This window comes from Haliotis cracherodii, unplaced genomic scaffold (genome assembly GCF_022045235.1).
Source record: "Haliotis cracherodii isolate W230 unplaced genomic scaffold, xgHalCrac1.p SCAF_6, whole genome shotgun sequence".
Classification (NCBI taxonomy): Eukaryota; Metazoa; Mollusca; class Gastropoda; order Lepetellida; family Haliotidae; genus Haliotis; species Haliotis cracherodii.
This window is the reverse complement of record NW_027266319.1, coordinates 8,136,666-8,162,773: the sequence shown is the minus strand read 5'-3', so window position 1 is coordinate 8,162,773 and position 26,108 is coordinate 8,136,666.

Sequence of the window (26,108 nt, the reverse complement as noted above, 5' to 3'; positions counted from 1 at the left end):
AACCATTTCCAAACTAATTATGAAGACAATTCATATTCATTAGGTCAGACACACTCTTCTTTCTCCCATTTAATTCATGACTAGACTGGGAGTGTCCAAAGGTTTCGATTTGATGGTTTTAAGGTAGCGTCACCGCGTATGAATATCTACTGTAACAGTAAACTACGGTTATAACGAACACGCTTATAACGAACTGACGGATGTAACGAATTATTTTTTTTGCCCTGTCTATTTGCTGTATATATTCCGTACATTTGCTTATAACGAACTACGGTTATAACGAAATAAAATTAGTGGTTCGTTATAACCGTAGTTTACTGTACATGCATAATGGGTCCAATATTTTGGCAATCACGCCTGTAAAAGTGAAACTGAGATCTTTAATTACAACAATCCTTAAAATACGATCGCTTCCAAACAAACACATTCAGCAATGATGCAGGTAACTGTAGATGTGTGTTTACTATTTTTACAATCTCTTCTCCTTGGTTATCATATTACAATATCAAACATAACACATAAACTTAGTAATGTTTGGAATTTTCAGAACAGTATCAGAGTAACAGTACATATAAATAGAGCATCTGAAGCCGATAGCCTTCCTGTAAGGCAAGAACCACGAAACATTCATTACATGATTTGCGTTAACGGACAGGAACCAGACCTTCGTGCATAATAAATGTAGATATACCCTCGAACAGACTTTACGTTGACAGTTAGTCCATGTTGAAAGAACCAAACACGCTATAAGTGGGAAAGGTCTGAGCCCTGTTCCGCTTAGGACGATCGAGATGGATAACTACCTACTGCTCCATGACCTATTACAGTCGTCCAATAAACACCTGAAGTCCGAATGTGGCCGTCCAGATCTCCATTAGACACTGTCAGGCGAACACGGTCCATCCAGAAGCCTAATCACTGAATCAGTCAAGGTTTCACATATTCCCAAAGGATTCTGGACAAGCCACTGCCTTCAGGATCACATATTTATTGTATAAACTCATACAGGCGATGGACAAGGGTCAGGTCCATGGTGCCAGATAGACAGTTCGTTCTGCTGTATAAGACTAATTGACCAGTGAGGGCATGCGTGGTGGTAACTGCAATGGATTCCAGCCTGGGCAGTAAGATCTGTACCAACAATGGGAGACTTGCTTTGTCAGCCGGATAGATCGTATCGGCCTCCAGAGGGAGGACTGAGAAATTGCCGCGATTCACTTTCAATTGATATGGCTGTAGCTGATTAAGGCAACTCGCGAGTCAACGGAGTTGTCGACAAGTTAGATTGTATATGGTACACAGTATTAACCTTATGTTGATTGTTGTTTTGATATTGTGTAATGCTGGTGAGATATTCTATTCATTAGTGTTCTTTGGCCAGGCATAGAATTTCTGGACTTTCTTTTGTTCTTTGCCAATATTCCAACATTATGGCAGTTGCCTCTGATTGTTCGAGTATGATTCAGACAAATCAGTGACTGATATAATGATATTATTCTGACCATAATCCCCATGGACCTTTGGGCTCTGATTGTAATAAAGGGATACACTGTAATATCGCGTATTAATCGATGTATCAGTCCAGATCGTGAATAGCTGATTAATTTATATCGTTGTCTGTAAGTAGTAAAGTGCATTTGGTTGTTATGAGGCCGAGTGCTGCGAATCCGGGTGAGGTCGACTAGGGATTGAGATGAAGTCAGCTTAAGTGTGGTGAGGTCTGTTAAACTGGGAGGTTCCAGGTGAGAATAGGCCACCAAGCTAAGCTGATCGCGAGAAGGGATTAATGTGTTCAGTGGTCAGGTTCGGCGACTTGGTGGATTGCGTGTCATCATACCCCGACGTCTTGGATCGTTGCTCATAACATCAATCACTGGATTGTCTGAGTGCGGAGGTCAACAACGGTCATGCTGGCTAAGTTGTGTTTGGCGCAGTCTATTTTTGTTTGCTCTTCATTGTGATGTCTTCATAGTGCTATTCTATTTTGGCTGAAAGAGTAGTTTCACAACATAATTTGAAACACCGCGAACATATTAGATTTCGGGTCTCTGAAAATGATCAGGAAAAGGTTTGATTTTATGGTTAAAACTAGCAGTCAGCAATTAGTCAGCACAATGTCAAGGATCATGTGGGTAGTGAATGAGTGAGTGTGGGTTTAGCAATGTACGAACATCATTACGACGGGACCACAAAGTATGGGTTTCACACATTCTACCAATGTGGACTTTCTTTTGTTCTTTGCCAATATTCCAACATTATGGCAGTTGCCTCTGATGGTTCGAGTATGATTTAGACAAATCAGTGACTGATATAGCAGTGGACAGTACATAAATTATCACTGAAAATCAGTGATGACACCAGGTGTTCGCGACAAGGGTAGACATGTAAAGGGGAAGAACGTTTTGTAAAATAAATTAGAAGATTTTCCAAAAGCTTGCAGGAAAAAACATGGCCAAAGACGAAACCAGTTTTTATAACGGCAAGCATTTCAATTGGGCTGAAAATAACAAATGGACCCACGTCATCACCATAAAATATCAATTTAATTTTTGTATGCGTTTTAAATCGCATTTAAATTTGAAGAATATCACGTTGCCAATTAATTCCTCTACCGGTTCTACAGCGATTTATGTTTTTTTGCAGTCTAGCACATTTATAAAGGAAATTCATTATCTTCTAAATAATACATGTACATCTACCAGCAATAGTGACTGCTAATACTGGATACAGCAAATATGAAGATCAGTAATTACGCTCACCCACCCAAAGGCATATAATTAGCTTATACGTCCGCCCGTACAAGGCGATGCCCCCTGGCATTGACCCTGCTGCGAAATGACCAACACTGTTTGGAAAATAGGCTCAAGGAGCCTTCAGTCCAACAGAAGTACGGCTGATTGATATCTCAGATCCATTTGCACTAGTCAGTTAAATGTCACAAGCAACGACGTACCATCAAGACAGGCTCTAATTTCTACTTTCAACGATTAATACTATCATTTGTTGGAGCCAGACTCGGAAAAGAATCTTGTGGAACGACATCGGGTATTAGAAGGACTTCGTGTTTGTTGATTTTATCAAATTGGTTGAAGTTCTACCCTTTAAGCTCGTTCAGTAAAAGGAAAGATACACTCTCAAGTTCTTTTATGACCCCTGATGATGTCTAGACGTTCCGAAGAATCAATTTATCTCAGTTTACAAAGGCTTATGCAGGTGTCCATTGTGTGTTGTTAGCATATTATGCCCTTATGGGCGAGAGACCATATTGATCTGCCTATGTTGAGCATCACTTGCCTCTCCCTGAAGATATATAGAGTTGTATGGGATATTGAGACGGGTCGGGATCCATATTATACACTGTATACAGTGTCTAAGTAGTTCAGTACACGACTCCGGGGCTCGTTCGGAACATATTGAAATGAAAATACTGGCAAGCTTTTAAAAGTACGCATTAGATGGTATTGTGATATTTGTGCATGTTGTTAGAGACACATGACAGTGTCAAAAGGTGACTGCGCCTGAAGCATCAGTTTGGGATCTCGTTCACATATTGATATTATGGACAAAAGCGTGTATACAAAGACGTTTTCGTTTATAATCAGAAAGATTTAATGTCTGGTAATATAAAGAAATGTAGTTGATATGTAATATATATCGTCTCGAAATGATATACTAAACATGTGTCGATAAGGTGCTGATGACTTGACTCGATGGAAAATATACAAAGAAGATGAATATAAAAACGACAAACCATTTCCATAATCATAAATATAAAACGACAACGCCAGAGAATAACCAACCTCGATTATCAGATGAAACAGAATCCACTGGCTGTAAAAGGTAAACTTTAGGTGACAATTATATGTATGGGTCATTGGAAGTCAGTGACGACACCAGGTGTTCGCAAAAAAGGCAAGGATGTCCTACCCTGCCAGAAGTACCCGCCATTTAAACAGTTTGCATAAAAAGTGTTTGTTAAAGATGATAAGAGGTCATTGTACGATTCCGGCTATATCATTTTTACGTGTCGATTCCCAAATTGAAACAATAGAAACCCAGAAATCATTACGTACAGGAATTTAGTGTGAAACCAACAAACACCCAACAAATGCTATACAATCAACAATTGTATTGAACAATGAACAAGGTTTACAATTCAATACAAATTACTACACAGCAATTACAATGGCAGAATGCAAGAGAGTGGTAGGACAATATCAGTGTCAAATACAAAATATGATGGCAGTGGTCAATACAAAATATGGTAACAGTGGCCATGCTTCCAAGATAGGCCAAGGTTGGGAATCCGGGGTGATAAGTGATCTTCACACAAAAGCTGGTCTTGATGTAACGTCAGATGAAATGTGAGATCAGTCAGGGACGCACCCTTTCCACTTACAACGTCTAACAAGCTTCCAGCACTTTCCACACAGTGTTTGACCAGTCCAGTGTCACTAGAATATCACAGAATAGTCCACATGTTTCTGTAATGCTTGACATCATCTATGTTTTTCTATTTGTTTATGAACCACTCATTGACAGAAATAGTTAGTGAAGTTTATTTCCTTACTTACTTACTTACTTACTTACTTACTTACTTTCTCACTCACTCACTCACTCACTCACTCATCCAACCCACCCACCCAAAACTCCCACCCACCCACTCACTCACTCACTCACTCACTCACTCACTTACTTAGTGAAGTTCACTGTCCACTCAGACATTTACTTGTTGAGAGATGTTACAAACCAGTTAGTAAATTTTGCTTATTAAAATAGTTTAAGTGGCCAATGGAAGATTAGTACAGTTTACTAATCAGTAAGTAGATATTACTATCCGTCTTTCAAAAAATCTTCTTCTCATTATTAACCAACTGCTATAGCATATGTACTGAGCATGTAGTAATTTTTACTACACTTTAACAAAAGCTAATTTTTTTGTCATCTTCCGATCCCTGATGACAGCTGCTGAATACAATTTGCAAAAAAAAGTAAATTATACAAACAATACCGGTGAATGAGAACATATAATGATTTTCAGTTGCATTTTAAGTTTATTGACACAATACTACGAAAAGGCAATTGACAGGTAAATAAAATAAACAAATATTGTTTTACAACTTAACAAACCTCCCTTCTTCATTGAGTACATGCTATAAAATACTGAAACTTACATCGACAACGTTTACGGGCAAAAATATAGCCAAATCTGCTTGTCTCAAAATGGCGAGCTTGAAACTTGCCAAGGCGGAAGTGAGGAATGTCACATGATCTTGACGCTGAAACCGATTTATAACTCATCTGTGACGTCATTCTCTTCATTTCTTAAAAGTAATGGAACCGATGCCGAGTTACTAGGATATTCACGTACATAAAACACATCCCTACTTTTACACTTTGACTACACATTTTCGTGTGGAAAATATTTGAAAAATATACCAGAACTGGTTATAGCCTGCATTTATTCTGGTGCACGAGGAATACGGTCTCTCCCGCTGTTGCACGTGCACCAAGCTCTGTCACGAGCCGATATTTACAATGCATGGTACACGGCTCTCCATAATTTCGTGGGGTCCAAAAGTAGCATTTTATCAATCGCATGCACGTTGTAAATACATGCTGACGGGGATGAGAGAAAATATAGAGACCTGAACAAGGATATATATGTTGACCTGATTTTGTTTTCGTCAAAAGTTATTCTTATTGCTTTAAATAAGAACAATTCATCAACCAAGTCAGTAAATTCGCTGTTTACGAACCTTCCGTTCGGGCTTATCCCACGGACTTATCCAGCCACACCAGTGGCACCCGCCACAAACACATGCAAAGGCAATTCAAGTGCTGACCCGAATACAGGAACATTTGGTACAAGTCAAAATTGGGAATGGTATCTGACAGCATTTTGGTCACAAATAGATCCCCAAATTTGAGAAAATTCCATCACTTGAAGAGAAAACAGTTATTCCAAGAAAACATTTACCCGGGTTTTATCTTTCCTCATTACGATTGTGTAAGAAAAAAATAAATAGATATCAAATATACCACCGTGGTTTTCGTGGACAACGCTTCCAAATTAACCAAAAAATGTCAGCCAATGACATTTGCCACAAACTAAACTATAGTAGATCTTAATGGTCACATTATATGTGAGGATATAGGCAAATAAAACCTGTCAATACTTATTCCATTCCTGCAGCACAAGACGAGATAATCGTGACACAAAACGTGAATATTTGTGAAGCCATGAAATAGGAACCAGTTTTTTGTGTCAGATATATGTTTGCGTCACACTTGAGTTTCAGGATCAGCATCAGTAACACAGTCATCTTACTTTTATGGAAGCACGTTTTGGCCTACATCTATGATCATTGTGGCTCTAGATGCATAAAGCGGTATGTAGCTCACGTTAACTGAGCGGTGTGTACTAGTTTGCTGTCGTGAGTTCTCCAGTTCACAGCGTTCGCCGAGTTGGGTCCCCAAGGATTGATTTAACGATTATGTTCAAATGGCCACCGGGGTGGCAGGATACGCTCACCGTTTTGCGAACACCTTATATCATTTGACAGTATTTCATGCGGTGTACGATGTAAGAGGTGTTGATAATATGTTGGCACCGAGTATATCTAGCAAATTTGTATTCTATAGTCTTAATGGTGGGTAATTTGGTCAGCCGAGTTTTTCACTATTCATACCATTCGATACTGGACATTGAACCAATATGTCAAACCTGTTTCGGTATTCCTATAACAGGTGCTACAACAGCAAAGAAAATAAATATACTTACGTTATTGCAGGAATACATAGTTTATCCCCTGACTCTTAACTTCATTTGCGTATTAGCAGAGTTACGCCCCTTAACCATTCCAGGATCCGAGCCGGTTGAATGATCTGTTTCATCCTTGGTTTGTAAGTATCAAGCGGATAAACGTATACAATCGGCGTCTTATCGGGATTTCCTCCGTATTATTACCTACCACGCCATGATAAAACTGAAATATAGTTCAAAGTGACATTAAACCAAAATCAATACTTTAATCAGACTTGAAAACGACTTCAAACATAGTCTCTTTTCATTACAGTGTTAAGGTGAAATATAAAGCCCAGATACCTCACGGTTGGACTGTTCAGCACTGGCAATCAGTTAAGTGATATGTTGTCGTGGTTCATCATGGACCTTGAGGTTTCATTGCTTTTGTGGACAATCTGATGGATATTTGACGTGCACATGTCCCCATTTTAAAGTGTAGTTTCCACCTCAGGCTGGTTGTTTGCCCTTGTCGAGACTATTTCCCTGACTTATTTCTCTCTAACCATAGACATAATTTCATGTAGGGGAACTTGAAGAATAAACATATTTGTACAGATGTGTCTGAGAGGTGCGTGACATTACAGACAGACAGCATTTTTTCGGTGCTTCTTTAGGCCCAAGACCCATAATGCAGACAAGATGGAAAATATGATTAAATGAACATGCTGAATAAGCGTCTGGGTACAATTAAGAAATGAATTTCATATTGCGTTGGCGTACTGGAGTAGGAACGCTTTGAACCGAACAAGTTAAAATCGTGTTAATGCCGGAGCTTTTAAATTGCACGGTTCAAAGCGATCATACTCCTGTAAGCCAACACAATGTGAAATTAATTTCTTATAAGTTCGTATTGTGAAGTTACAGGGATGCCAATTTTACTAAGACCCATATTTTAGGCGATTTACATTGCCGGTTACATTGGAATGCATTGACCCAGTAGCGGTATATTACAACGAAAAGATGAATGGATCTCTCGGAATCGGAGAAATTGCTACACAGTTTAAAATCTTAATTTGGCTTTGTTTACATTTCAAGTGTAGTTCTCCGAACACAGCGTTCGTTTTCACACCTAATTTATTTAGCTTGAGTTCATCTGGACAGTTTGTATTGGTGACAAAGACCATTTACCGTTTGATTCTAAAATGTATGAGTGTATCGCAGCTGAGTTTGAAATATACGTTATATAAAAGGCGTCTCGTAACTGGCATACGAGAAACGTGATTTTGTAAACATTGTCCAATATAGCGGAAGCTGTTCGTGTTTGCGTATTTTCCAAATCATTCTAAAGGATTCTAGGGTTATCAGCGACGTTTTCGAATGCTCACTGAGGATTTTATGAAAAAAAATCAGATCCCCGTGATCACTATTTTGATTATATATTTCTATTTTTTACCTTCAACTCTCCGAGTAAATATCCGATATTTTGATTTATAAACACACACTAAATAACGCCGGGAACAGTTATTAAGTAGCCTAAGGTGTAAAAAATGGGGAGGTTTACGATGTTCCTAATTTTCGGTTATTTTACTTTGCTTAAAATGACAGTTGATATCACAGAACAGGGAATTTCCCATAGAATCGAAAACATTGAAGCGTATTTTAGTACGTGATAGATCCAACGTGTATTTTGATTTTTTATTGGACTTCAGTGAGGTTTGAAGAGGAGAGACTTATAAATCTATGTCCTTGTGACATTAAGGGGTTAATACGAATACATCTATGTAAATAAGTGTTTTATTGAAACCTTGTGTGAAAAAGAATGTTTATTGTCCTATCCTCGATATCGGGGTAAACGGGGGAGACAAGAGAAATGTTCAGCTTGGGGATTCCATATGATAAGTAGTTCCGGTCAAGGTGTAATTTTGTAAACGTTACTTTTTGAAGTTTGTTGAAACATGTACGGGTCAATAGCAAATAAACCAATCAATCACATCACGGGAATCCCTTACATTCAAAATAACAATTTATTGCACTTTATATTACAGCAATAGGTGTTTTGCTTTTTGTCCTTAGCACTTAGCCAAGGAATTTGCTCAAAAAGTTTATGACATGGATATTGTCGTTTGTAATCAGTCACACGAAGGTTTCAGAGGTTGGTGGATAGATGAGATAATTGGCAAACCATTCTCTTAGTTATATAGCTGTATCAAGAAATAAATGTTGTTAGTTATTTTTACAAATATGCATTTAAAAGGAGGAAAGCTCACTTTTTCGCGAACACCTGGTGCCATCACTAATTGGCAGCGATTAACCAACACATGCTTATGATATATTCGGAATTGTACAATGGACCCTGATTTTAGCAGAAATATAATATGATTATGAAAATGTGTGAGTCCTATTTTTGATGCGCCTCGCTGTTACATTGCTGTAAGATTGCTAAAAGTGGCTAAAAGCAGCTGAAGGCGGCTTATGGTTATGGAAAATCCGTTTCCGTTATTGCCAACTTGCAGTCAGGATAAAACATTGTTTAAGGTACATTATCGTCTTAGATTATTACGTACATTCAACTGCGATTGCTGTTTAAAATAACCATGGGGCCAAGCAGACTTTAAGGCTCTAAGGCTCTGTGTCGAATACCGATTCGACATCATTGTGTTTCTAGTTTTGTCTGGCTGCATTACCTGTCATCGTGGGTTTCACGAAAGTGATGCAGTCTGTTTATTCCTGAACTGTTGACCAAAGGCCCGTAGTACAGCTACAATGATTATAATGGTGATTGATACATGTAGGTTTAAGTTTTGATAGTACATGGTGTTAAAACGTTGACAAATTCTGTAGAAGCTTATAATTTTCTGTTGACATTAGTTAATTATTAAATTGTTGAACATGACGTATAGTTAGATGGAATATAATGATTCCGTTGATCTCTATAACCTGCACAGATATTATTGTCACACATTCTACATAATTGGTTCCCAGTGGCATGAAATAATGTTTTGTAAAATATCAGATCATGAAAACGACATCGAAATTGCGATAATGCTTTTTTCCACCAAAGTGGTAAGCGTCTAGACCTGCACCTGGACTCACGCCTTGATATTACTGACATACTTACAAAGCGGCGTTAAACTCGGTCACTATTATTTCTTCTTTGAGAGGAATTAGAAGTTGGAGTACTAAGTGGGGATAAGATATATGGATAAACAACTTTATTACAACATCAAAAGACTCCAACCACCAATCAACCGTGACCAAGGTTATTACATACCACCGGCGTACCATCAACTTATGAAAGACCCCAATTAGTCCTTTTGTTTATATTACTGGCTTCACCCTTTTTGTTTATATTTCTGACTTCACTGGTCAATATGTTTTCCCCTTGGGTACATAACAGGCTTCACCGCTCGTCATCACTTGCTTGATAACGGTGTTAGAACCTACACCGAAACGTCGCTCTTAATTGTAATAAAGAAGTTGTTCATCCATAAATTAATTCTTATCCTTTAAGTTACTTCTCCACTCCAGTATAACTACATCTTAAATCTACTCTGATGTATTAACACTGCCTTCAACCTGTATATATACTTGTCAACCATACTCTGTACATCACATGCTTAATAACGGTGTAAGAAGCTACACTGAAACGTCGAAGTGGTTCATCCATATATCTTATCCTTACACACTATTATTTCATTACGACCGAGAAGGAATATCGCGTCTATTATTTAACACGGTCGAGAACATTCTTCACACCTTCATACACAATTTAAGCGAATGTTAACTGCGGGAGCAGGGAAAATTGTTGTAAATATAGAATACACTATTGATGTCAATGTTAACAAATGATATCATTAACAGCATACCGTTTTGAAAGGGGTCCATTAAGGATGTCTGCTGCTTGTAGCCATTCATCGTATGTCAGGGCGTTTAACGTCGCGCACAGCAATCCTCCAGCTATATGACAACGGTCTGTAAATAATAGAGTGTGGACCAGACAATCCTGCGATTGACATCATGAGCACCAATCATTGCAATTGGGATATTATGACATGCATCAACCAAGTCAGCCAGCCTGACCACCCAATCCCGTTAGTCGCCTCTTACCACAACCATTGTCGCTTTTACAGCAAGCATGGGTTGCTGAAGATCTATCTATACGCAATTGGGATACGATGACATGCATCAACCAGGTCATCGAGCCTGACCACCCAATCCTCATACAAGCATAGTCGCCTTTTACAGCAAGCATGGGTTGTTGAGGACCTATTCTAACTCGGATCTTCACGGGTAGTCAAGGCTATCGCGGAAATGATGCGGTGCAGCCGAGAATCTTCGAGTCAAAGCCAAACCGTCAAGACTATAGCGTTATTAATCACCAAAAGACAAATATTGAATAATTCCTATTTCTGGAAAGGTCGATCATTGATGTATTGACGTGAATGTAAGTAGCATGACGTCAAATATGACATCACTGTATTATAATTAAATTTTCGTTGTGTTCATGGAAATTCCTCCATTCTGATTAGCTGAATTGGTCACGTGTTATTGCATTCATTTCCCAATGAATGTAAAAAATTAAGCCAAGGCCGCCGCGGCGCACTACTTTTATTACTGCAGAATGTCGGGGAATCCCACTATTACAGTCGAGGGAATTCCCTTTCTGCTCACGTGTATCGTCATGTACAGGACATTTAGCGACTTTCATGCATATTCATTGTCCAAACTACCCTTTGAAACCGAAGGCCGAGAATGAATGAAACAGCAAACGTGCAGGCTCGCTCGCCTGTTTTTTTCCCGCTCGCCTCGGTTCAACTTTCATGTCTTCGGGTTTCATTTCTAACTAGCATTTCTCCAACTGTGTTTTACCGTAATCAGGGAAGGAATGTTTGAATCACGCAATAAATGACCATGTTATTTGAAACAGCCGCCTTCTCTCGGACATATTTCTTCCGGTTCGTTACAGTCTGACTGTTGCAAGTCTTTTCGCTTCTTGCCTTAATTGACAGGTCCAATGAACATTGTTTTAATCCCACTCTCCGTTGATTGGCTACTGACTGTTTAGGCGTGTCAAGTTATGTGCATAAATTAAACGATCACCTGATTCATGTCACGACACTGTATGTATTCCTACACCTGGAATGTTTATCAATGTCGTCATTTTTGTCTGTTTTGATATATGCAACTGTTTTGGGTTAAACTATTGTAGATAAAACATGTTTTACGTTGTCGAATTTAATTATAAGCATTGACTGTGTATTTTTTTTCGGTTCATTGAGGTATCAACCGAAAAACCGATGTGCAAACTGTATGAATCCGCGTAGCGGATTCTTACAAAAGTTTGCACATCGCTTTTTCGATTTATACCTCAATGAACCGAAAAAAAATACACAGTCAATCCTTAAGTAAACATTGTGTGGTCATACCATCTACATTCTTTAAATATGACGTCACAAATGAAAACGTGTGACGTCATAGCACCTTTGGCGTCATCAGTGGAGTTTAGCTGAAAGTTAGAAATTAATAGAAATAGACATGGATACGCTCATTCAAAGTAACTAGCAGAAGCAGTCCACATTCGCCGCCTCAAGCCTTCTATCAACAGAGATCAAGGCTATTTCTTCCCAACCGCCTACTATGAACACATCAAGCAATAGTTTTTTAATCGTCCCACTCAGTAATTTAATCCGTTTTATTTGGTTTCTTTGTCGAGTGTTCTCTGTCCATCATGTTGTAACAATATTATCCTTCTGATGTAATAAGTCAACCCACTCATGTTATTCCCTCTCATGTTGGATAAGGGAGCGATTGGGTAGCCTTGTGGTTCGATTTCCGACATTGGTACAATGTGTGAAGCCCATTTCTGGTGTTCCCGCCGTGATATTCCTGGAATATTGCTAAAAGCGGCGTAAAACCGTACTCCCTCATGTTGGATAATTGTTGTTACTGTTAATCCTTCTTGCACCATATTCTTTATTCCGTCTTGATTGACACCGGTATAAGAATTTATACCGAAAAGTGTTTTTTACAGTAAAATACAATAGTTGGAATCTCTAAATATTTGTTTGCTGTGCCTTTAGCTCGAAATTAGCACCCTATGCCAATATGAATAATGGCGGTTTCGTCTTGTTGGCCGTTTTATCAATACATGCTTGCGTATTTTTTAAGGGTAAATGTTGCTAATGCGTTTTGTAAGAAAATGATATGTACTTTCCCTTCTACAGTAAGTGAGTGGGTATAATTTTACGCAAAGAGCAATGAAGAACGAAGCGTGGTTTATTGAACCACACATTGTTCTATCTTGACGTCATTTCTGGTGTTTCAAAGGTACAGATAATCAACGTGAGGTTTTTGAGAATATGCGGGAAATACCAAATTTAACCCATCTGTTCATGAAATGGATTTGTCCGATATTGACGAGGTCGGGTTCTATGCAGGGAGTCATCATTATTTAAAAGGTAGGGGCGGTCGGGTAGCCTAGTGGTTAAAGCGTTCGCTCGTCACGCCGAAGACCCGGGTTCGATTCCCGACATGGGTACAATGTGTGAAGCCCATTTCTGGTGTCCCCCGCCGTGCTATTGCCGGAATATTGCTAAAAGCTGCGTAAAACCATACTCACTCAAATCAAAAGGTAACTATTTTTAAAGCTTGCACCTTGAAGAGGAGGCTGTGCATAATGTTGATGTCTGACATAAGAAATAAACGACTTCTGGTTGTTGTTTATTTCTTACGTATAAGTTGGATTGGTTTAAATCTTTTATTAGAAATTCAGCTATATTACAGCTTGTTCGATAGTGTGGCTTCAAAGCCTAACATTTTGCAGGTCCTGACATTTACAACTTGTGTAAAACCTTACTGTGTAAAAACTGAACATAATCAAGGAGATAGGTTTCTAAAGGAAGCACCATACTCAGCGAATTCGGTGCTTTAGACGACTGGATCAACCTGGACCCCAGTTAAGACTGAATTTGGCGGGAGTGTGCCCCCATGTTTCATTTGGACAGTTTGAATAAATCATTTTAAGATTATTTTAATCTCAGAAAAAATAGATATTCTCAAAACAGTTTATCGGAATCCTCCCGGAAGGATCCAGATCCATACGCCTGGACCAGTCCATCAACGTTTCATCTTACATATTATGATATTAAAAAATAAAAAACGTACGTAGGCATTGTACTTATCCAAACTCAATAAGGTGTAAGCTTAAGGCGCATATGTGCTATGTAAAATTCATGTAAACGTTATCGTTGTGTGGAGCAATCAAAGGATGAGAACCACACCATATTCATGTTCATGCATCATGATTAATTAGTACGTTGAGGAAAGCAACACTAGTGTAATAGATTCCTCGTGTTCACAGGGGAATTGTTCACAGATGTTGAAAGAAGAATCTTTTTTTCCCTTAATTCCCTTGTCTAAGCCGCAGATGGTAAACTCCGGAACTATTTCAACGCCTTTCATTTAAAGTAAATTTCTTGTATAAAATAGTTAAAAAATCATTGTGGGGTCTGTATTTCAAAAGTTTTCTCTCCGGCACATGTTGGTGTCAAGTCCAATGCAGAGTGAAACTAGAGATCTATTACAACACTATTAGCGTTTTATTTTAACGATAAAAATATGGAAGAAAGAAAATGATCCAAATCATTTGTGAAAGACAGCCTATTGATTCTCCACCAAATATCGATCAGGGGATCTTTTTGTAAAGACATGTTCGTCTGTATATAATTTAGATAGAATGTGTTAAATAGAACATGTTGAAAAAAAATATGTACTGGTCATGGCAACGCAGGTTAAGAGTTTCGTCTTACTCTCTACCACGGAAACCTTTGCTTGGATAGACCAGTTTACTGTTCTATCGGTCTCATGTAATGAAGCCTTTATTGGTGGGCTTCGACAAGACTGTATGACAATAGGGATAGGTTCAATTTTCCAGTAGTTAATTTTCCCTTTATGTCGAGCAATATTCCAACAGCTCCAGCCTTAATTTTGCTGTCTACATTTCAATACTTTTGAGGTATAATATCGAGCATGTGTTTTCTACGAAGATTTCAAAGAGCATCATACAAATCATGCTCAAAAAGGTTTACAGGTTTACAGTATTCAGAGTCTGAAGTAAAACTTTAAAAAGGTGGTATGGTAAGAAAAATATAATAACAGTAAATAAAAAAACATATGCAGGAAATTTTAAGGTTTCCTATGCAATTCCCTATTTTGACTTTTACCATATGTTCCCATGTTTGTTGAGGTGAGCACTTGACGTGTCTGTGCATGTGTTTGTGATTGGTGCTACTGGTGGACAGGAGTACCCTCACATTTTTGGCTCTATTTTTAGCACATTTCTTATGATTAGAGAAATGCTTGTGTCGCTTTTATGTCCAGTTGCCCTTTATAGTGGAGAAGGGGCGGTGAGGTACCCCAGTGGAAAAGTGTTCGATGGTTATGTCGACGGCCAGGATTCGATTCCCTACATGGGTAAATTGTGTTAAGCCCATTTCGGGTGAGATTGCTGGAATATTGCTAAAACGGCGTAGATCATATTCTTTCATTCATCTAACTCATTCCAGAAGAGCACATTCAGGTCCCTACGATCTACGTGATTGTAAATTTGATTGTGATCTCTGAATACAAGTGCGTGTGGACACGCATGCTTTCGATCTTTCTGTTATCGACTTGTTTCATGTTACATTTATCTATTACAGTAAACTACGGTCATAACGAACTCAAAGGAACCTCAAACTTTAGTTCGTTATAACCGTAGTTCGTTATAAGCATATATACAGCAAATAGCCGGGACCAGTTCGTTATATCCGCCAGTTCGTTATACGCGACTTCGTTATAAACGTAGTTTACTGTACGTTCTATCCTTATCTATGTGACCCGTGGAGATCCGGATTAAAATAGGTCTTCAGCAACCATGCTTGGCGTAAAAGTTATGGTTGTCGTAAGAGGCGACTAACGGGATTGGGTGGTCAGGCTCGCTGATTTGGTTGATGCATGTCATGCTCATGATATCAATTACCGGATTGTCTGGTCTAGATTCGATTGTTTACAAACCCTCGTCATGTAGCTGGAATATTGCTGAGTGCAGCTTTAAACAACAAAGTTTAACAAACACTCACATAAACCTATCAATGATGGTGTAATAAAATGACATAGCAGTCGCTCGTCATGACTAAGGGTCTGGTTCAAACCAAAATACGGATACAATTCCGGGCCCACTTGCATAAAGCGATCTTAGAGCAACTTAGAAACTTAAACATAGTTAGGTGTAGCACTGAGATCGCTTTGTGCAAGTGAGCCCTGGTGTTCCAGACGTGATATTAGTCAAAGTGACATAAAACTCTACTCATCCACCAGCCCCATGTCTAGCTGTAAATCTATTCTGCATTGATCTGTTATTCTACATATTTGTGTCATTGACAGATAGGGGCACGGGTGGCCCAGTCGTCTAAGGGTCCGCAGTTGGTTTTGCAGAGTTTCACCCTCATGTGATCATGGGTTCGAATCCCAGATTTGCCCTGATTATGTTTCCAGGTTGGCCAGCACCCAGTTCATGGGTTACAGCAATGTGGTAAGCGCCTAAGACCTGCATCACGTCGGTCTTTGCTCCTCCATCAAGGGGCGGTCGGAAAGCCTAGTGGTTAAAGCGTTCGCTCGTCACGCCGAAGACACGTGTTCGATTCCCGACATGGGTATAATGTGTGAAGCCCATTTCTGGTGTCCCCCGCCGTGATATTGCTGGAATATTGCTAAAAGCAGCGTAAAACAATACTCACTCACTCACTCACTACCATTTAATCACAATCGCGACGCATCCTTGAGAACAGTTAGCAGCAGTTCTGAACCTAAAGAATCAGCTCGCTGGAACAATCAAAGTACGAGTCCCCATCCGCAACCGCACAGAAACAAATAACTTTAATCGTATTCTCAAAAACATGTCTCCCCTAGCAATAACTTTTTCTAAATTAGGCGCAGCAAGTCTCCCGTGATCGATTCTGTTGCTGCTTCAACTAGAGCGACCTACATTTATTTATTTACAGCCTAATGAAATCTTTCAAAGCTTCTTACGATACAACAGCGTGTGATAGTGGAAACTGGTGTGGTACAACCCAAGAGTACTTTGTACCTGTAGAATGTGTGCATCGAATTCCTTGGAAATCTCCTTAAACGTATTTAGTCCGCCATATTAACCCCATCTTCGCTGGGGTGTGCTGCGGTGAGTGAATATGCCTGCGAAGTTAGAGAAATTGATAATTGAGACGATGGAGCGCATGCAAGTAATTATCCCTGATATCTTAAACTCACATGTGTTCACAACGCGGAAGAAGGCATTTGGAGGCATGCACCATTGAACTCACGGGCATAGTGTTGCACTTAAAACATACATAGCCTGGTGCCATTCTTATCTTGCTTTTTGTTACCAGTTCACATTATGCTGATGCTGCTGTAGTTGGCAAACTTCACGCAGGACTGTATGTTGTTTGAACAAGATATAGGACACAATGAATGCCAACGTCAATATTCCCCCGAAGCCTCCTGAAGCAGCCACGGAGCCTTGTCACATGAATGAGCGATGGTTTAACGTCGCATTGAGCTCTATTTCTTTACTGATAATGAAAAAGTAATGCATTGTATTACCATCTTATGCCCAACGCAAAAACAGGAAGCACACTTGTCCATTGAGTGTATATATATAAAGGTGTTGTGTTCGGATGGTGTGTGTGTGTGTGTGTGTGTGTGTGTGTGTGTGTGTGTGTGTTATGATTCTTTGGTTTTACCTTGTGTTATCTTGTTTAGAATACTATCGGGTTCTATTCTATGTAATTGTCAAATATAACTGGAGTTTGTACCCTTGAATTTATTGTACGTTTGTTCCTTGACCGGCGGGCACCAAATGGTTAAGTGCTGATTTGCAATATGAAAGAGCAGTGTTCTATTTCTGTTATGGAAAACGCAGCGTAATGGACTAAATATAGTTCATTTTCAGTGGTCTAGTGGTAGAGCGTCCGCCCAGAGAGGTCCGGGGTTCGTCATACCAAAAGATTCTACTTGTTGTTACCCTGCCTGGCGCTCAGCATTCAGGGGCCAAAACAAGGACTGGTTGGCTCGGAGTCAGTATACTGAGTCTGAAAGGGGTATTCCTGTTACATTGCGGCATGGTGTCTCAGCGGACTGGCACTATACAATCGGCATTAGTCCGGACTTGTACAAGCACAACACACACAGACGTGCATGCACGTCGCTTTGTATGTAAACCCTATTCCACCTCATTTTCAGTGTCCCAAACACAAAACTTAATCTTCACCGTTGTCCAGTGTTTCCCTTTGACTCTAATGCCTAAAGCAGTAAATTAGTAGCGTCTTTATAGCATATGGGGCGAGTGAGTGAGAATGGTTTTAGCAATATTCCAGTAATATTACGGTGGGGGACACCAGAAATGGGCTTTACACATACTACCCAAGTTGGGAATCGAACCCAGGGCTTCAGCGTGAAAAGCGAACACTTTAACCACTCGGCTACCCGACCGCCCCTTATAACAAACATATGGTCTTTGAGTGAGTGATCATGAGTTGGGTTTAACGCCGCTTCGAACAAAACTCCAGTTGTATCACGACGTGTCAGCTTTATGTGGGAGGAAATCCCGAAATGATGCAGGTCCCAGACGTTTACCAGTTTGGTGAAACCTACGCGCATGGTATGCGCCGACAAACCTAGAAACATAATCGAACCAGGATTCGACCCCACAATCACAGGTTTTTGTCGCGCCCAAGGGACACACAAAGAATGGCGGCTCCTCAGTCGACTAGGTCACCCGTACCCCATTTTAGTCTTAGACTTTGGATCAGTTTCAAACAAGCACTGTAACGGAAATCGATACAACAGTTGAAAAGAAAAAAGACAACATGACAATTACCATGTATCAAGTAACGGCAGCTCTAAGGAAAACTAACACCACAAGCCCTACGACATACCAACGTTCATCAAAAAAGCACTAGTGGAAAATGCTGACCTTTCATTAATGAAAAGGAATTATATTTCAGTGCACTGCAAGTCAAACCCAGGATGGTAAAACACAAACAACATAGGCTCTCTGTGCTTTTTATACATTAATTCCCCCAAGAGCTTTTTCTTTGTCGAACATAACATTTGCTTAATTCTTGTGCAAGAGCCTGCACTATATCCTGTACCCAATAACTTTGCTTGCTTTGTGAGCTCCATGGTTCAATTTGCGCGGCGCTATAGCTCTACGACCGAGGCCATGTTGCCGAGAGTCAAGGAGTGCAGAGAGTCCCCACTCACTTCAAGACGACCGTGATACTGCTCCAGTAATCTGTTTATCAAAGAAATATAGCTATTGAAATAGCAATTGTGCAGTAAGAACTGATTGTTACAGTATTGATCAGCAATTTGGCATGGATAAATTATTCCTGATGTTTGATTTCCTCTGATTGCATCCATCTACAGTAATTGGTGAATGGAGCGCGGAAGAAATCCATACTTAAAATGTGTATGTAAATTAAACATTTACAAACCATAGGTTCTTGAATTAAGTTTTGTTAGATAATGGGTGCCTTATCGTTCTGGCTCTATGGTCTGAATATCATTAAACCTTGTCGCGCCCGGCCGGAAATGTGGTGTTTAGAAATAAGGAAGAAATCATTCAGCGCATTTCCAGCGGATCTAACTGAGGCGGATAAAGACATACTAATTCCTCATTATTGGTGCCACGTAATAATGTGCTATGGGAAATCTGCCTCTAATAGTTCCCCAGCTAAACGGCTGTCAAAACCTTTCAAGAACATCAATAATGGGAAGAGAAAATTATTATCTTTCCCATTTGGTTAGGCGTTAGTGTATGACATGAAGCACTCTGTTTTAATATGTAAATAAACTGGAAACTTGTCCTTGTATAACTCGAGGACGTGCTCATAGGCGGATTCAGAGGGGAGGGGGAGGGGGAGGGGGATAGGGGGGTCAAGAGGGTCCGGAAACCACCACCCCACCCCCAACCCCACCCTCTTTTTTTGAAAACCCAATGTATTGTATTGTTGCAAGTAAAATTATCTGAGAGGATTTTTATATTTTGGACCCCTCCCTTTTAAAAATGCTGGATCCGCTCTTGTGTGCTTATCTTTTTCGCGAACACCTGGTGTCACTGCTATTTTGTCCTTTACAACCAATGGAATTTGTTTCGTCAGATAATCGGAACTGGTTTTGACGCTTTATATTTACATCTTCAGGGTGCTTCTCGGTATTAGCTTGATGGGCTATTGTCTGACGTGACCTGTGGATAGACCTGGTGAGACGTGGTATAGCGAGTGGTTCTGGGGTCCCGTACGGTGTTATGTGATCGGGGGCACCACCCAACTATAAAGGGTGTATGGTACTTTCACAATTTGCTTTTATTAAGATGCTTATAAAACCAGGCAGCATATTTCTGCAGGCACCATAGTGATAAAGTATCATCTGTAGAAAACAATGACGGAATTAGCTACCGTGCTGTCATCAAATATCTCCAAATGAAACTCCAACAGCCGGATGATGAGGATATGGTGTCAACTGTAGGGTATGATGCTCCTTTCCTTGCCACTGTAAAGAGGTGGGACGGTGTACAATAATAGGGGAAGAGAGAGCCTCGAAGATGATCCAAGGTCAGGAGGTCAAGGTCAACTGCCAAAACGAAAATGTTGATAAAGTACATGGCGTGATAAGTGATGATCAAGGACCAACCACACGTGACATGTACAATAAAGTAGGCATGTTTCATGAGTTGTGAACGTTTTGAGGAGGCGGGGTGAGGTGAAATGGGGTTTAACGTCGCGTTCAATATTATTGTATGTAATTAGAGACGTTCGTGCATATGTGTGTGTGTGCGGTGTGTGTGTGTGTGTGTGCGTGCGTGCGTGCGTGCGTGCGTGCGTGCGTGCGTGCGTGCGTGTGTGTGTGTTTGGACTTGTACTAGTCCGGACTGATGCCGATTTGATAGCGGCAGCACACTGAGATATGATACCGCAGTTTAACATGAATACCCCACTCAGGCACAGAAAACTAACTCCGAGCCGCCCAGTCCTTGTTTTTGTCCCTTCATGCGCAAGGCAGGGTAACAATAAGTACCATCTTTTAACCTCTTTTGGTATGACCCGGCCGTGGATCGGACCCCCAACCCTCCGCTTTCCTGGTGGACGCCCTTCCACTAGACCACGGAGACGGTACATTCTTAGGAACGAACCGGGCATGACAAAAGTTTAAGCGTCTCTCCAGATCATGAGAATGTACGTTGTTTTGAATCTGACCCAGGTTCTGTTGAGCAATTTATAGCCATTGGTTAATGTTCATAGATAGGCTCTGAACTTTTTAACCACCCTTCGTAGAAGGACAGTGGGTGTAGTTTGCATGGACTTTAGAGTGGGGATAAGGTCTGATGTGACGTGGTGCTGTGGTGTTGTGTGGTGTTGTGTGATGTTGTAGTTTTGTGTGATGTGTGTTTTGGTTGGGTGTGGCGTGGCGTGGCGTGGCGTGGCGTGTTGACTTGGTACGTTGAGTAGTTTGATACTGCGTGATCTTGCCTAACGTGTACTGTAGTGTTGAAAAGGTGATGTACAATATGGCATTGCCGGCTCTATATACATAAAGCCCTCATTTCTGTGACATCTCAGTAACTCCATTCTATATTGATATTTTCCTGATCAACAGTTACCAAGAAAAAAATCAGTACAGCCGAAATAAAAAACATGTTTTCCAATATGATTTGAAAGGATATATTGAATACGTATCATCGATATCTTATTGAGTCCAATGTTACTACTTTGATGCATTGACGTGATACTGCTGCATTGACCCACAGACGTTTAATACAGCTAGAGCTTAGTCGCACCAGTAACCAGCAACCAAGCTGATTTATAGCCACGGGCTATTGTCCATTCTTAGTCCTGGAATGTTTAAACGTGTCAATATTGTTTATGTTATATGTTATATATTGAACCCTAAAGATAGAATACCACGTGTTGTCAAACTTTTTTTTATCTTTTTAACTTATATGGGTTACGAAAAGTATGTTATTACCTAAATGTTCTTAACCCTATATGCTTCATAACCAGGGCCTAAAATGAGTGAGTGAGTGATTATTGGTTTAAGCTGCATCAGCAATATTGCTGCTACTCGCGATAGGATAGCAAGATGAATGTTTATAGGGAAGCGTTGAATTAACAGTGTCGGTCTGTTCGATTCCACCTTGTATGCACCTCATTCATTACATGGGTCCGTATGTCTGTCTGTTCATTGGTCTCTCGACCCGTAAAGAGCCAGGTTAGAATAGGTCTTCAGCAACCCATGCTTGCCGTAAATTGTATCTATGCTTGTCTTAAGAGGCGACTAACGGGATAGGGTGGTCAGGCTCGCTGACTTGGTTGATGCATGGCATCGTATCCCAATTGCGTGGATCGATGTTCATGACACCAATCACTGGATTGTGTGTTCCAGACTCCATTATTTATAGGCCGTCGTCATATACCTGGAATATTGCTGAGTGCGACGTTAAACGACAAACAAACATGGTCCTCCATGTTGACATCAGAGTCTGTGGTTACAGACACCCATAACGTCCTTCCTAACGGTGTCATCTCTCCACCTATATCCCGTTTGCCAAGAAATGACACATCCCGTCTACAATCGGTCTCTCATCCTCCCCTACATAGGAAGACAGTTTATTTAAAAGACATGGTCATTGTGTCTCTATTTTGGCACGTATCTTTGTTCTACAATTGCCTCTGTTCTTTCAGCAGCGAATGTATGCCCGCTGGGTATAATAATGTTAATGCCGAACATTCTACGCCTAACAGGCGGGTTTCATTTAATCTCCCTAGGGAGCTGAGAATGCAATTTGGACCAGTTAACCGGGTTGATAAGGTCATGCATTAAACAGGCGCATTTGGAATCTGTCTAAATATTTGTGACAATGAGTTGAAATATGGCAAGGTTCCGAAGGACTGTCGACCTTCAACTTCACCTTGGCCATCACTTGTGACGAATGATATAAATAAAACGTGCTTGTGGCGAATTTTGGAAAAAAGGAGATGTGGAGTTCCCTAGGATGCTGAATTGGAAAGACTACAACTTTGGTGTTATGTCACACCACGTTTAACAATATACCAGCAATATCACGGCTTTAGATATAAGAAACGGGATTCATATATTGTACCCATGTGGAGCACAAAACCCAGGCTTTCGGCGTGACAAATTTACGCTCTAACCACTTGGGTACCCTTCTGTTGTCACAACACGAATGATAGTTGTCTGGTTAAGACTACAAACGGTTAATGCTTCCATATATACTGAACCGCAAAAGAAACGTCACCATGGATAGGGAAATGAGAAACCTTATTTATCATCCAAAACTGGCCCCCACAGGTGATATCGCTTGGAAGAGATCAAGCGAATATCTACACTGTAGATATCGCTTCAATGAAATTACATCACAATGCTTTGCAGAACATTGTGACGTCATTGTCACCATGACGTCACAATAAAATGACATCACTAATGGCTCTGCTACTGAAGCTGTTTGCAGTACTTTTTACACTGAAGACGCTGCTAATTACTGTCTACAAATTGAAAAAGTTGAAAGAATGATGTTGGATGATAAATAAAATTTCACCCTCGTGTCTTTTGATATCAAATATATCAACACTCGTTGATAAAAGTGGCAAAAATCCTCGGCAAGCCTCGGAATTTTTAGACTTTTATCAAAAGACACTCGGGTGAGATTCTTTATTTGTCCAAACACTGTAAACATACTTTGAGACATATCAAAAAGATGAAACTTGGCAAAACTGATCAACAAGGTTGTAATTAAAGTGACAAATGTTCTTGAGACACAACACTAGGGAAAATGGCATCACAAGTCAGTATCTTGTGTGTCCGCCATGTGCATTGATGACTGCCGTACATGGAATGGATGAGGCGGTTGATGAAGGCCATAGGCACTTGAGCCTACACTCCGAGGAACGCCTGACGCAGTTCAGCTGCGGTTGTCGGCCTTGGTCGGACGTCATTCAGCCGTCTTTGAATCTCGTCCCACAGGTGCTCAATGGGATTTAAATGGGAACTGAGGGTAGGTCACTGCATGGTTCTGATGCCATTCTGCTGGAGGAAGTCTCTTGTTTCTTTCGCAGTGTGGGCACTTGCGTTATCATGCTGAAACTCGTGGTTGCGGTGACGTGCCAAATGAGTTATGGCGTGTGGTCTCAAGACTTGATCAATGTACCGAGCTGCCATTGCCTCTCCCTGGACCGATGGTCTGGGGCCGACCCTCTGTGCAAGATAAATTTCACCCCACACCATGATGCTCAGACCACCCCACGAATCTCTCTCATCAACACAAGCATCCGAATAACGTTCCCCACGACGTTGTCAGACTCTCTCTGTGTCTCTCTCTCCCATCTGCTGTTGAGATACAGTAACGGCTCTCGTCTGAGAAGAGGACTCTTCTCCCCTGCTGATGGCGCCAATGCTGGTGCTGTGCTGCCCACTGAAGACGGTCCCGGCGATGACGTGGTGTCAGAATGGGTGCTCGGTGTGGCCTGTGACAGTGGAGGTGTCTGCTCGTCAATCGTCGACGCACGGTGTCCGCACTTATGTGCCTCTGGTGTGTCCCCATGGTCTGTCGAGCAGTTTCCGCAGCAGTAACAAAGCGATCTTGAAGATGCTGTCGCACAATCTGACGATCCTGACGTCGGGTGTTGACCCCGGGTCTCCCACTACGTGGTCGGTCATCTGTAGAGTGGGTGGTCTGATACCATTGCTGGAGCCTGTATATGGTTCCTTACGCGGACTTGAAATGCTCTTGGCTACTTATGGACATGAAATGACATAATAGGGAAGAGAATTGACATGAATCGGCAAAATTGGAGTCCAAATAAAGTGTAGGGTGCTTACTGTGTTTTCATCTTGAAAACTATTTATTCAATGCAAGAAAATTAATCCTTTCAGAACATCATTACACTGCTTTAATTTAAGACAGGAAATGGATCAGTACCCCTGTAGACGAATGAATTTGCAATTAATTAGGGACATATCATATTTTAATGCAGTTATTTCAAATAACTATGCAATTCTATATCTCAAGCCAATATACCAAAATATAATGTTTCAATTCCAATACATATTTCAATATAAGAAAGAAATTATATTAATTCTCTACACGTATTACGAAATCCGTAAAATGTGTCTGCTAATGATGTAATCTCATTTGTCCAACTTATACCGAGATTCTGGACCTGAGTGAAATTAAGTTACCTACTGTTCTAAAGGGACAATATATTATACAGTAATAACAGGTGCTAAGCGATGTCACTAAGTCGTATGATACTAGTCTAATCATTGCATCAGACCACATCTGGAATTTGTCACTCTGTGTCGTACGTTGGACACGGCGCATTAAGCTGGCACCAGTTGTTTGGTACGCAAGGATTTAGTTACGGAACGTCAGCATTGTATTCTTAGGATGTAGGTTAAAATGGTAGGTGATGTCACCATTACGTCATTGAAGAGGTGGTGGGGAAGCCTGGAGTTAATTAGCCAATCGCGATGAAGGACCAGGTTCAATTCTCCAAATGGGAACAATGTGTAAAGCCCATTTCATGTTAACAGAGGGATAAACCACTAACGGGATCGGGTGGTCAGGTTAGCTGATTTGGTTGATGTCATCGTATCACAATTGCGTAGATCGATTCTAATTATGTCAATCACTGGATTGTCTGGTCCAGACTCTATTATTTACAGACCGCCGTCTTATAGCTTGACTATAACAACAAACAAACAAACAAACACTTACTTTGCATCAAATCGTATATGATACACCTGGTATGCACAATGTTTGATGCTTATGACAAAGATTTCTTAGGATTGTGGAAAGGAAAATGTCACTTTTATGTACACGTGAAGGACATGTCGTCATCACGTAGATTACAAAATCGGATAATCTAGATTGTCATACCTTGACGTTTTATATTTATTTTGACGGTCTGAAAACAGACAGTCTAATGATCATCGCTACCGAGCTGTGAGCAAAGATCAAGAATGCCCGCAGAAGGTATTAAATCGAGAACCCTACAAGAAGGGTAGTGCACTGAGCTTGCGGGCAGCCATCTGTACCTGTGTGCTCATTTGCCGTAACGGCGCACGTAATGACTTCATCAATCAATCAGTGGAAACAGAGTCAATAGAATCGCTTCCTTACGTTTACACGCCATGCCTCTCTACATCACTGCTGCAGTTCTTGTGTAAACGATGAAACATGGTGCCAAATCATATAAATAAAGGTTAGGTCTTTGGTAAAATTTATGCAATAAGAACAAAAATG